Source organism: Bos grunniens, chromosome 2, assembly GCF_055505025.1.
Source record: "Bos grunniens cultivar Pamir isolate PY7600 chromosome 2, Bosgru_T2T1.0, whole genome shotgun sequence".
Taxonomy (NCBI): domain Eukaryota; kingdom Metazoa; phylum Chordata; class Mammalia; order Artiodactyla; family Bovidae; genus Bos; species Bos grunniens.
The window spans coordinates 116937147-116950383 of NC_141166.1; the positions used below are offsets into that span (position 1 = coordinate 116937147).

The 13237-nt window shown below is 41.0% G+C and overlaps 1 protein-coding gene across 9 annotated transcripts in view; it reads right to left on the reverse strand.

The window, feature by feature from the left end:
• Nucleotides 1-13237, reverse strand: part of LOC147378618 (uncharacterized) — a 210410-nt gene that overhangs the window by 52512 nt on the left and 144661 nt on the right. Inside the window, exon 2 of one of the 9 annotated variants that reach the window (XR_015152961.1) lies at nt 3834-3935. The exons of the other annotated variants lie outside the window; for them this stretch is intronic. The gene's annotated coding sequence lies outside the window, so the exon portion shown is untranslated. The remainder of the gene's footprint in view (nt 1-3833; nt 3936-13237) is intronic. 9 annotated transcript variants of the gene reach the window in all.

Sequence of the window (13237 nt, forward strand, 5' to 3'; positions counted from 1 at the left end):
TTACCAGATACCAAGAATATTTCAGTTGTTTCCAGAATTGTCTGTCCTTCAACTCACTTGCAAATCTTTCAGTCTAGATTCCTTCAGTCATAAACTACAAAATACACACATCTCTGATACTCAGGTAAGATGCCAATGTGAAGCCTAATCCCCCCAGCCCCCCACTAAGCCTGGGGCTCTTGAGCCTGTGCTTATTTTCTCCATACATAAATGGAGAAAATATTTCTCCTGAAAGAGATGACCTGTGTGCTCCTATGCAGTTCCAGGCGCCTATGACTCCGGTTCCCTGTCTGCGTGTGTAGCCACCACGGTCTCCACCACCACTCCACTCCGGTCCACCTTCACCTACTACCGCTCTGTTTCATTCAAGTCGAGGAATTTAGATAGGACGAAACTTCCTGTGGCTCTGGTGGCAGGAGGAAATAGAGCAAGCTGACAGTAGCATCGCATGACAACAGCCTCAGAGGTTTATATAGCCCTCTACAGTTGACAAAGCAATTCTCCAAGCAATTTCTCATACAGGTCCCCACGACAGGCCCTTGAATAAGTCAGGCATTTTATCAAGGAAGAAACTGAGATCTGGAAAGTGGCCAAGTTCATATTGTCAAGTGATGGACCCTGAGGCTCTTGTCTCCCAGTCTGTGGTCATCACACCGTCTCACGGCACCACTCCACCTCCGATGGCATTAGGACAGTGAAGAATGAGCAGCTGAGGCCAAGTATCGATGGCTTGTAGTTGCTTACAGTGGTCCCAGGATGACTATTCACTGACATGCCTGTGCTGAGTATGAGTAAAGGAAAGGGTGAAACAGGAGTAAAGGGAGAGTCAATGGAACTAGTGAAAAAAAACATGAGTATACTGAAGACCAATACATGAAGAACACTTACTAGCACTTATGGAAAGTTTTTAAGGAATGAGGGTTTCCAAACAGATTGTGGAGGGTCACTTAAACTTAGCACTACTCATCCAGTCCCAGACTTCCCCTTGGAACACTGCTGAGTGATGTGATGGTCTTCATGCTGAGCTTTGAGTGGGTAAGTTGCTACTAGGGACCTGGAGGCAAAGAAGAACACACTACCAGGTGTAAACCATTCAGAGAGCAAACTGCCTAGTTTGGCCTTTCAATCCATTTCAACATCCATCAGGCCCCCCCAAAATTTTCAACAGATTCCAAGACCTACATTTTGCTCCCACTCTTATTAACACCATTCCCTTATATACATCATCTATAGGTGTTTCACATATAATATTTCATTGCATCACACCTGTGAGTTAGGCATTATTATCCCCTTTTTACAGAAGGACAAATTGGGCTCATAAATATGAATAAATTGCTCCAGCTGCTTGGGGATAGAACTGTTGTTTAAATTCAGGTCTCTGTTGTTTCAAATCTCTTTTCTTTCTGATAAAATGCAGTACCTCTATTCTAACTCTCTATTAGAATTTCAATCGAAATCTTGCCTGCAGTTAAACTGTATGAAACATTTTGAGGAAGATTATATTAGTATAAATCTGTGAACATTCTAATTTCTAAATATGCTGATAATATATTTATTATAAAGTCAATTAATGAAATAATGAAACTGCCTTGATAAACACAGCTGCAATGGGCATTCTAGCTAGGCCTCTTACTTCAAGCTATATTTTATTTAGAGTGCATAGAATGGAGAAAATCATGGTTCAGTAGGTACAAATGTCTTTTAATAATAGTTTTAATAGTCTCAGTAGTGGTTTGTGATCTCAAGTCATATCTTGACTAAACAGATATGACAGAAAGAGCTTATTATGTCTTCAAAAAAAAGTTGCTAAGCTGGTTGCAGAAACTGACATTCATTTTTGCCAGGATGTTAAAAACTGTTACATGTGACATTTTAGTGTGCATGTTGTACTTGTTACAATTTTAGTAATAGTTTAAAGTGTACTTAATATTTCAGAATGAATTCTCCCAAATTGATCTAAACATTAAATTTAACCCTAATTAAAATCCCAAGTCACCTTTGAAGAAACTGACAAGCAGACACTAAAATTTGTTTGAAAACGCAAAAGACCTGGACTAGCCAAAACCATTTTGAAAAAGAATAATAAGGTTGGAGGATTTACCCTACTTGATTCTGAGACTTATAAGAAAGCTACTAAAATCAAGAGAAAGAGAGTTAGAGCGAGGATAGACTTGCAGATTGCTTGAACAGAATGGAATCCAGAAACAGAACCAAACGTACATGGTCAACTGGTTTTCTGACAAAGATGCCAAGAGAATTAAATGAAAAAATCAGCAAATGGGATATCCAGCTAAAACAACTGGGTATCTGTAACAGAAAAATTTTAGCCTCTACCCATATCTTATATCACATACAAAACGAACTCAAAATAGATCATAGATTTAAACACAAGACCTACAGGAGAAAATGTTTGTGATATCCAGTTAGAAAAGGCATAAAGGCACAAATCATGAAAGAAAATATTCATTAACTTTTCCAAAATTAAAAGCTTTTTTTCTTAAAAAAAAAAGAGCTAAAAAGACAGTTATGATTTCACAGTACAATATATATAAATCAAGTCATTATGTTGTACATCTTAAACTTACAGACTGCTGTATGTCAATTATACCTCAATAAAACTACAGGTGCGGGAGGGGAGGCAAGCAAAAAACTGTGATATGCAAAACATATATCTAACAAATGTATCTGGAATATATAACAAAGTTATACAACTCAGTAAGAGGGTGTGCTTAGTCTCTCAGTCGTGTCCGACTCTTTGTGACCCCATGGAGCCCTTCAGGCTCCTCTGTCCATGGAATTCTCCGGGCAAGAATTCTGGAGTTGGTAGCCATTCCCTTCTCCAGGGATCTTTCCGACCCAGGGATTGAACCTGGGTCTCCTGCCTTGCAGGTGGATTCTTTACTGTCTGAACCACCAAGGAAGCCCCAATAAGAAGGAAACAACACAATAAAAATAGGGAAAAGATTTGAACACTTCACAAAAGAAGATATATAAATGCCAATTAGTATATGAAAAGATGTCCAATATCACAAATTATGAGAAAAATTCCAATTAAAACTACACGAACTATTTATCACATGTGCATGCAGGCTAAGTCACTTCAGTGGTGCACGCATGCTAAGTCACTTCAGTGGTGTCCGGCTCTTTGCGACCGTGTGGACTGCCGCCCACCAGACGTCTCTGTCCCTGGAATTCTCCAGGCAAGAATACTGGAGTGGGTTCCCATGCCATCCTCCAGAGGATCTTCCCGACCCAGGGATCGAACCCAGTCTCTTATGTCTCCTGCATTTGCAGGCAGGTTCTGTACCACCAGCGCTGTTCATCAGTTTACCAATATTATAAATTTAACATACCACTGGGAAGCCCCATATGACACAGAACTCTCACTCCTAGATATTTACCCCAAAGAAATAAAAATATGTCTACGCAAACACTTATACATGAATGTTTATAGTAGTATTATTTATAATAGTCAAAAGCTGGAAACAACCCAAGTACTGATTAGTGAATGGAAAAACAAATTTGGTACATACATACCACGGGATACTACTCAACACAGAAACAAATATACTGTATTTATATGTATTAATACACTCAACAATATAGATGAATGTCAAAAACATTAAGAGAAAAAAAGTTACACACAAAGGACTGAATACTATGGTTCAATTATATGAAATCCAAGAGAAGGCAAAACTGTAGTGACTGTAAATCAGCAGTTGCCTTGACGGCAGGAGCTGGGGGAGTGGATTGATTGAAGAGGGGCACTTTTTAGGGTGATGGAAATGTTCTGTCCTGATCATGGAAATGGTTAGACAACCACATACAATTACCTGAATTTATTAAACTGTACACTTAGAATTTTATCCTAGGTAATGTATACCTCAATAAAACTGAGGCAAATAGTTCTTTTAAATACTAGGGCTTCACAATCCCTAAAAAAAAAAAGAAAACAAAAGTTAGCATTAGAACTAAGTATGTAGACTTCTGCAAAATAATACCAAAGAAATATACATAAAAGTTATACAATATATGTAAAAGATTGACTTTTTGAAGCTGTTTTTAATTTTTTTGTCCCTCTAATCTCCATCTGAATAAAAATTAGAAATAAATAAGCTACATCTTAAATAATTTTGGCTGACTTTAATATATACAAAACTACTTGTATGTTTAAATATATACAAAACTGCTTAAATAGATTACCAAATAAAAATCTTCGTTACAGGAGACTTTCATTGGACCATGGCTCCTTAAGGCATTTGAGAAACAGAATGTTTCAGTTTGTTAGTTTTGGGTGTTTGAGAGGTTTTGTTTTTTATTTTTTGGTTTCCAGGGTGTGGTGTTTTGTTTTTTTCTTTTTGGCAGTGCTTAGCCAGTTCATCATGCTTTCTTATTGTCACAAAGTGTTTTTATGATTCATCAGTCAATATCCAGGGTCAGATAATTAGCCATTAACATACTTCACCTGTACTGTGATGAAAATGATATCACAATTTGCAAGAGATCCCCTTGAAGATGAAATTGAAAGAAATTGTGGCCACATGTTGTTTCAAACCTGTATTCATTACACCTCCTGACTGCATGTCATCCAAGAGAGGCCAAACAGATGTGTAAAAATAGCTGTTTAACAGGGGGGAAAATACTGTAAAATTGTTTATGGCAGGACAGCGGGTTCTTATAGGCAAAGTAAATTACAAATAGATTTCTCAATTACTTTTTAAAGCCTGGTATTTGATTCTTATATAACAGTCAAAAATCAATTTTGCATGGAATTTATGTGAATACCTCATTATTAATAAAACAGCGGTTGGCGGCTGCTACTTGCTCCCCACAAAAGCGGCACGCAGTGGGGAAGCATTCACGTGCCAGGCTTTGCAATCGTTTATCTTTTTATCCCCTGCTTTAGCATCATAAAAAAAAGAAAGGGAAGAAATGAATTCCAAGCAAATTTTAGACATTGCTTCTGGCAGCCCCTCATTCAAGGGGGCCAGGAGGGGTGCCCTGAGAGTACTTATTGGCAGGTGTTAGAGCAGTCCTCATGCCCCACTCCCTGCTCATATTATACCTCAAAGGTCTTTTTTAAAATAAACATCTTAAGCAAATAACTCTAGTTGTTGGAAAAGACATTGAACTCCACCACTCATTTTATGCCTAGCATATCTCATCTCAGTCCTGGAGCTCACTGTTGACCAAGTGAACTGGTTTATGATTAGCCAGTGGTGCTTTTTTCCAAATCGCTTAATGATAGTTACTAATTTTTAAAAGAAAAGAAATTGTTCCTGACTCAAACATTCTATGCACATAACAAGCATATTTATCTCCAGTTCATAAATAGGAAAATTGAATTCCGTTAATGTCCAGGACCTATTTTGTGCTTAATTCATCAAACCATGAATACTCCCCTCCAAAAGGAAAAGTGTAGTATAATGACCAAGCTAGCTTCTCTGGTTGGCCTTTCTTTTTTTTATTGGAGTATAGTTGCTTTACACTGCTGTGTCATTTTTTGCTGTAAAACAAAGTGAATTAGCCGTACAAATGCATATGTCCCCTCTTTTTTTGATTTCCTTCCTATTTAGGTCACCACAGAGCATGGAGTTCCCTGTGCTATACAGTGGGCTTCTCTGGTGGCTAGAATGGTAAAGAATCCACCTGCAATGTAGGAGACCTGGGTTCAATCCCTGGATTGGGAAGATCCCCTGGAGGAGGGCATGGTAACCCACTCCAGTATTCTTGCCTGGAGAATCCCATGGATAGAGGAGCCTGGTGGGCTACAGTCCATGGGGTAGCAAAGAGTAGGACATGACTGAGCGACTAAGCGCAGCAGTCCCTTCAGTCATGTCTGATTCTTTGTGACCCTATGAACTGTCGCCCACCAGGCTCCTCTATCCATGGGATTCTCCATGCAAGAAAACTGGAGTGGGTTACCATGTCCTCCTCCAGGGGATTGTCCCAACCCAGGGATTGAACCCTCATCTCCTGTGGCTCCTGCACTGTGGGTGAATTCTGTATTGCTGAACAGCCTGGGAAGCCCCAGGTTCTCATTAGTTATCTATTTTATACATAGCAGTGTATATATGACAATCCCAATCTCCCAATTTATACCACTCCTCCTTTTGCCCCTTGGTATCCATACATTTGTTCTTTTCATCTGTGTCTCTATTTCTGCTTTGCAAATAAGATCATCTATACCATTTCCCCAGATTCCACATATGTATATTAATATATGATATTTCTTTTTCTCTTTCTGACTGGTTGGCCTTTCTTAACCAATCAGGTGACTTCTAGTAAGTTCTGTCATTGCTTTAGGGATTGTCTTTTCACCAGAAAAAATAGTATTTTCAAAAATGGTCTGAGGTTTCTTTCAGTTCATAAACAACTTTAAGACTCAGGGCAGTGAGTAAAAAGTCATTTTGTTTTGTTACATGCAAAAAAAAAAAAAATGAGGCTTGGCCACCAACATGGGGAAATGCTCATTTTCAGACGTTAAAGACAGTTTAGATCATAGCTACCTGCTACTTCTTCTACTGAGTCCACACTTCGAAGATCCTGGCAGGGAAAAAGGCAAGAATCTCCCTGCCTCTGGGTGTTTGCAGCACATTTCCCACAATGCTGATTTCTCCCTTCTTTGAATCTCTGCCCATGAATGATCACACCTGGCAGCTGTGGGCAAGCTCACTTACCCCCTACACCTCCGAGTCAGCAGCTAATTAGAAATACAGTATGAACACAATCATTAAGCCAGCCCAAAAAGCTGTGGTGGACTCTAGTTTACAGTCTGTTTGAGACAGAGGTGTACATAAGATGACTCCTTTTAAATATAGAATGCCAGGAGTTTACTGAAGAATAAGAGTCCAGGGTAGATAAGAAAATTTTTCTTTAAGGACTGGGTTTGATATCCATTGTGAAAAAAATGACTTACACATGATCAACATATTTAGAGTTTTAAAATACAATGACTTTCCTTCTATTACTTCTCTAATTCTTCACATAGTTACTCTGACTTACCATGTCTTCACTGAGAATCACACAGTTAATCAACTGAAGTCAGTAAAATCAGTACTCTTTTGGAAAAAATACATTTTTTTCAAAAAGGAAAGATACATTTTTTTCTAGGTCAAATTCAAATTTGGGATTTGTTTACACAAGTGCTACTAATGAGCTCCAAGAGAAGCTTATTTACAGTCGATTGTGGTTGATCACATGAATAGCCTCAGTCCTTCACGCCTCCTCGCCTCCTCGTATCTAGGCCTTTGCCCTGTGACAGTCCCTCTTATTTAAAAGACAAATCTGTTTTTTCATCTCTTGAATCTGGTCTTGGACGTGTGGCTTGCTTTGGCCAACAGAATGAGATGAAATGACAAGTGTGCCAGTACTAAGCCTAGACCTCAAGAAACCTGCGTGTGTCTGCATGTTTCCCACTTCCGCCATTGCCAGGACAAAGGGCATGCCTGTGTTACCTGGGAATCTCAGGAGAAGGATGAGGGACATGTAGAGCAAAGCCAAGTCACCCCAAACAACCCAAACTAGATCTGACAAGCCCTCAGACACAAAAGAGAGCCCAGCTGAGATCAACGGAGCCCTGCAGATGCAGGAGGAAGGACAGGTCTACCGTCGCATACCCGCGAGTTGCTGTGCTTGTTTGCTGCACAACAGTTTCATGGCAATAGCTAATTACTACATTGATCTTCCCTAACACTAACTGGTACTGATAATGATGTTGAAATTGCCACACCTCAAGATACTTGTGACAGTCTGGTCTTTCCCTACTTTTATTAGCATGTGTAATACATTGATTCTGAGTCATTGTCACTATATTCTTTTTGGTACACAAACTTTCCATGTTCTCTGAGCATCTTAGGCAAGGAGCTGTCAGGTTTTGATGTAGCCAGAACTACCTGCAGGGCTTCTTAAAACACATATTTCTGAGCCCTACCTCCAGAGTTTCTGATTTAGTTGGTCTACAGTAGACCCCAGCCTCAGAATGGGCATTGTCACAAGTCCCTATGCTGGTGCTGATGCTTCTAGTTCCAGGACCACATTGTGAGATCCAGTCCCTCAGGCTATCAAGGGTTAAGCGCAAGGTTGCTGGTTCACATACCCATCTGTGTTTTCCCAAAGCACGTTTTCCATCACCTTTTCTGACCGGTAAATGAGTTGAGCCAGAGCCAAGATTCCATAGCCTTCCAGATGAGTTCCCTCTGCAAGAGACATCCCTGCAGCAAACAGCAAGCAGGGTTCCCAAGCCTGCATGGGACTCAGCAAGGATTCAGCACACTCTGCCCACAGACTTACAGCTATGCCAGTGACTTGAGAAGTTTTCTGGCTTGCATCCAGGAAGGATTTAGGAGGATAAAAGAGAGTTCACACTCCTCAGTGTCCACCTCAAAGCATTTGTTCTTAAATTTCCCTTCTTAGAATTCTGGAATTTTACTGTCAGGAAAAACTCTTAGCCCCATCTATTTAAATGTGTACAATCAATTTCTCCCTCTCAAATCTCCACGGCAGGTATTCTCATTTCTTCCCACTTGCTGCGTGTGCAGTGATCCCCCACTGTGAAAACAGAACAGCTTTTGCTCATGGTGCAGCTCAACTCTGCCTGATCTCTTTTTCACAACAATCTTTCACAACAGTTGAACTCAGACACTCAAGCATGGCTCTGTAGCATCAGCAAGAGTTGGCAAGAATCTGGGTCCTCTGAGTGATTTTTATTTGCAGTGTTGCCTCAGAAAATGAAACCAAATTGAAAAAAACTGTCCCTTGAAATGTAACATTTTAAAAACACAATAGGGAAGCAGTAAGCCTTCATAAAGCACTGGCCAGCCTGCTTCACCTTTCACTTCCTTTCTTTTAATAAAGCATGGTTTTCATCTGCTAATTGCTGCATGATTTTAATTCAGTAGCTGTATTTTGAAGAAAAGTAGGGTTGTCCTTGAGGTGTGCAAACACTTGCCCAGGGGCCTGGGGAACGTCTGGCACTTTTCTGCTCATAGTCTGGCATCCTGGAAATATTTCCAATCTGTTTCATAAAAGTAGTTTGACCCTATTTTGAAAATCTTTTATTTTGCAAAGAGTTTTTATAAGAATCTTAGAACTCAATGTCACAGTCAAACAGTACTTTGCCTATTGTTAAAGCCATAAACTATTTGACACTAAAACCAAATGGTTGTAGACTATTTTTATTCAATAGATATTTATCAAGCATCTACTATGTACACTTACTCTGCCTGGTAAGAGATACAGAAGTGAAAATATCCCCTCTTTGCTTTCAAAGTGCTTATAATACTTTTGATAAAACCAACCTCAAAACAAATAATGATCCCTTCATTCATTCAACACGTATGTGTTGAGTGCCTATTATGGCCTTGGCACAGTACATACTGTACGTAGAACACACAACAATAATAATGGTGGACTTGATTCCTGCTCAAAGTTTAGTCTTGTAAGGGAGTCAGATAGTTACAAAAAGGGTGATAAAAATATCACTTGGGACAACCATGTGGCAAGAGCATGAGGCAGGAGACCCTAGTTTAGTCTGTGAAGTCAAAGAAAAGCTTTTGGAAGAAATAACACAGAAATTGAGACCTAAAAGTACAAAAGAAGATGCTGAGAAAGGCGGAGAGAAAATGAGGATGAAATAGATTTGCAAAGGTGGAGCTAATTTGCCACCTATAAAGAATTTTTAAAAGATCAGTATAATGAGGGCTTCCCTGGTGACTCAGCAGTAAAGAATCCACCTGCCAATGAAGGACACAGGTTCCATCCCTGATCCGGGAAGATCCCACATACCGCAGAACAACTAAGCCTGTGTGCCCCAACTACTGAGCCTACGTGCCCTAGAACCTGTGCTCCGCAGCAAGTGAAACCTCTGCAATGAGAAGCGCATGCCTAGAAACTAGAGAGCAGCCCCCACTTGCTGCAACCAGAGAAAGCCTGCACACAGCAGCAGAGACCCAGTACAGCTCAGACCAGTGCTCTGTGACAATCCAGAGGGGTGGCATGGGGTGGGAGGGAGATCAAGGCGGGGGGGATGTATGTGTGCCCTTATGGTATTGATAGTTGAAATCACTTATATGGGGCGTTTCTTCCAGATTTCCTCTGGCCAGTCATTTTGCTTTGATTGGTCCTGAGTCTGTATTTGGAATATCTCAGGATCCCCCCAGGTGTGCGTGCGTCTCTTAGCCAAGATGGAATTCCAGTGAAGAAACCTACAGGCAGGTTGACACCATCTACTCTGGTGGTACCCTCTCCCTTTTTGACCTTCAAGGAACTGTATAGTCGGGAAGGTCTCCTTGACTTTGAGAATGAGAAATGCGTGGTCTCTATCTTTTATCTGGGCAGGGTTCAGCTTCTCCGGAGAAGCCAATGGCAACACATTCCAGTACTCTTGCCTGGAAAATCCCATGGATGGAGGAGCCTGGTAAGCTGCAGTCCATGGGGTCACTAAGAGTTGGACATGACTGAGCGACTTCACTTTCACTTTTCACTTTCATGCATTGGAGAAGGAAATGGCAACTCACTCCAGTGTTCTTGCCTAGAGAATCCCAGGGATGGAGAAGCCTGGTGGGCTGCTGTCTATGGGGTCACACAGAGTCGGACACGACTGATGCGACTTAGCAGCAGTAGCTTCTCCAATTGCTATTATGGAGTATCTGTCCATACGGAATGAACTACAGCTGCTCAGTCTGGGGGTCCATCTACCTCCTGCCTTAATATGAGTAGAAGTAATGGAACTTTATCTTTAGTTTGGGGTCTAAATCTTCCTGGTATACTCACACTGATGCCTTAGCCTCCAGGCAGCCCAACAGTCCTTTCATGCAGCTGCACTTGCTCAGCCAATCCTGCTTGTCATGCGAGACTTAATCAAGGAACAGAGACAGACCTCATTCCTTCTGAGTCCTCTGCTCCTTAGCTACTCCCAGCCTCTCCATCTTTCAAAGTAGGGGAATCCTATAGTGCATCTAAATATTGTGAAAATTCCTGATTGCGTTTTTCCAAACAACAATTCTTCTGCCTTCTAATTCTGAACTTTTCCTTATTTGAGAAATGTTTGTTTCCCATTCCCATTTCTGATCAATAGCTGGTCTCTACTTAAAATCAATTTCTTTTTCAACTATCTCTGAATTATAGTATCAGATAGAAACTGCCTTTTGTTCAAAGGCTTAGTATTAGAAAAATAATCACAATACTAAAATGAAACATGTAACTTTCTTTTCATTTATGTAAGATATTTGAATTTTTGCAGGTCAATGGTCCTCAAATTTGAAGTATACCATAATTTTCTATGAAAACATTGGAATGGACCCACACCTGCACTCAAGGGTCCCTAACCCCTTACCCCTGGAGTCCTGGCACAGGTGGAAGGGCAGCGTGGGCCAGCAGGCATGCCCTGGCCAGGCTTCCACTCAGGGCTTTGTGTGCCCATCTCACCCGGCTGTGATGGTCACCTCTAGTACTGATCTGGTTCATGGAGGCCACAGACACACACACGCCCACCTCATTCTGGTTTCCAGCTCCAAGCCTTCCTCCCTGCTTAGTCATGAGGACCCTGACCCTCTGGGGTCCTGATACCCAGAGCAGGGCCTGCAGATACCTGGTCTCCCTCCCAGAAACATGGGACTTATTTTTCTGATTGAAGAAAATAAAAAGTGCTGTGCAATTATTTAAAAAAACAAAAACACTGGGATGAATTTACACCAGTCTTGGGATTCCAAGTAATGGACCAAAAACAACAGACTCCTTGCGCCTGCTACTCCCAAACTTCCCGAGTCTGAGTTTAAAACTGAAGGCATATTGATTTCTGGAGAGGTACAATCTTCTACTTTTTTAAAGCAGCAATTAGGACAGTGTTTATACAGAAGGTCTGAAGAGCAAATGCTTTCTGTACATTCTGGATCCTTCCAACCCTAAGTAGTCCTTGACCGTTTGCATTATCCAGTTGCTTGTCATAAATGGAGAAGAATGGACTGCAGTGCAGACCTACTGAATAAGAATCTGCATTTTAACAAGATTCCTGGGTGATTCACATGAACATTACAGTTTAAGAAGAAATGTAAATAAGATGATGTTTGGGTTCCAGGATTGTCCTTCCCACACAAAAAAGTAGGGGGGAGAAGACAATGCTTACATCTCTGGCTCTGCTGAAATATTTTCAACGTTTGTCTTCAACTCTACTACTTTTGTGGTCTTTCACTAAATTCATTCTGACCATCAGCACATCTGGGCACCTGGAAGATGTAGTAGCCCTCTTGCAATAGAAAACTCCTCAGCTTCTGCTTCCAGCATGTTGGCTACAATGCTCTCCACCACGAGGCTCCTTAAGTTTGATATTATCTATCATCTGTCCTTCCTTCTGAATTCTGCATTTTTATAGTGTTGAGAGTGCTTGGACACATAATGCAGTGGAACAAAAGGAAAAAAGACTCCTACATCTTCATAGCATCCCCCTTGACCCTGAAGATTGTTGTTCAGTCGCTAAGTCATGTCCGACTCTTTGCGACCCCATGAACTGCAGTACTCCAGGCTTCCCTGTCCTTCACTATCTCCCTGAGTTTGCTCAAACTCATGTCTTTTGAGTCAGTGATACTGTCCAACCATTTCATCCTCTGTCATCCCCTTCTCCTCTTGCCCTCAGTGTTTCCCAGCATCAGGGTCTTTTCCAATGAGTCAGCTCTTCACAACAGGTGGCCAAAGTATTAGAGCATCGGCTTCAGCATCAGTCCTTCCAATGAATATTTAGGGTTGATTTCCTTTAGGTTTGACTGGTTTGATCTTCTTGATATCCAAGGGACTCCCAAGAGTCTTCTCCAGCCCCACAGTTGAAAGCATCAGTTCTTCGGCGCTCAGCCTCCTTTATGGTCCAGCTCTCACATCTGTACATGACGACAGGAAAAACCACAGCTTTGACTTGTTGGACCTTTTGGCAAAATGATGTCTCTGCTTTTTAATATGCTGTTTAGATCACTGCTACCCAATAGAACTTTCTGGAATGATGGGTCTCTTCTATATCTGCACTGCTCAGTCTGAGAGCCATTTGCCACATATGACTACTGAGCAACTGAAACATAACTAGTGTTGGGAATTCCCTGGCAGTCTAGTGGCTAGGACTCAGCGTTTTCACTGCCATGGCCCAGTTCAATCCATGGTCAAGGAACTAAGAAAGCTGTGCAATGCAGCCAAAAAAAAAAAGCAACAACCAAAAAACAAAAACAGAAATTTAACTATATGGCTGAAAAACTGA